Source organism: Drosophila willistoni, unplaced genomic scaffold (genome assembly GCF_018902025.1).
Source record: "Drosophila willistoni isolate 14030-0811.24 unplaced genomic scaffold, UCI_dwil_1.1 Seg212, whole genome shotgun sequence".
Taxonomy (NCBI): domain Eukaryota; kingdom Metazoa; phylum Arthropoda; class Insecta; order Diptera; family Drosophilidae; genus Drosophila; species Drosophila willistoni.
The window spans coordinates 278,714-279,649 of NW_025814181.1; the positions used below are offsets into that span (position 1 = coordinate 278,714).

The 936-nt window shown below is 37.4% G+C and overlaps 1 long non-coding RNA gene across 1 annotated transcript; it reads left to right on the plus strand.

Moving 5' to 3' along the window:
* The first annotated feature begins 269 nt into the window (after nucleotides 1-269).
* Nucleotides 270-503, plus strand: LOC124461146. The gene is made up of 2 exons (XR_006954949.1): nucleotides 270-364; nucleotides 421-503. It is a non-coding gene; the product is annotated as an uncharacterized LOC124461146 (long non-coding RNA).
* Nucleotides 504-936: the final 433 nt, after the last annotated feature.

A 936-nucleotide genomic window follows, 5' to 3' on the forward strand; every position in this document is an offset into this window, starting at 1 on the left:
TTTGTGTGTGATTTTTATTTATTGTTGAATTTTTTTAATAGAGATTGAATAATGGCTTTGAGAGCTCGCTATAAATGGTCTGATTTGACGGATGAACAACTGCTGGAGTTGTTCGAATCAGTCCCGTCGGATGTAGACATGTCGAGTGACGACGAGGATGAAAACGTGGCAGAGGCACTTAACACTGCATTAGAAGATGTCTCTACTGTATCCTTAATGTGCAGTAATATTGAAAACAATGAAAATACTGTGCACAGCCATGAGCCTTCCCGAAAAACTCGTAAGAGGCCTCGATCACCATTGCCAGTTATTGAAGGAGCAACACCTGTATCTTTACCGTCTTCTGGTGGTTTTAATGGGCTTGGTAAGCAAATCATTACTTTGATTTGTAATACAACTCATTAATTTATTTATGAATAGGTATCGAATCAATTATAAAGGAACCTAGTAAAGTTATGTGGCGACAGCAATCTATGCAATTGCACATAAACAATGTTGCTTTTCAAGGCGACTCTTCGTTGCCATCCAAAATAACTGATCTGAAAACTCCGTTTCAACTATTTTATTATTTTTTAAACTCGGACATTATAAGTATAATCGTCAAGGAAACAATGCGCGCAGCCTTAAAGGACAATATTGCCAACAAGTTTAAGATAACAACGGAAGATATTCATCACTATATAGGAATTTTAATTTACATGTCTATATATCGCTACCCTAATTTGAAAAGTTACTGGGGGCAAAATGCATTTGCACCCATACAAACCTGTATGACCCGTAGCAAATTTGAAGCAATTAAGAAATACTTCTCATTGTGTGACGAGAGTAAGCGAATCAAAAAGGGTGAGCCTGGCTACGATCCACTATTTCGCACGCGAAGAGTTATTGACATTTTGAATGAAAGATTTGACTCCGTGCCTAAGCAAGCTCGATTAT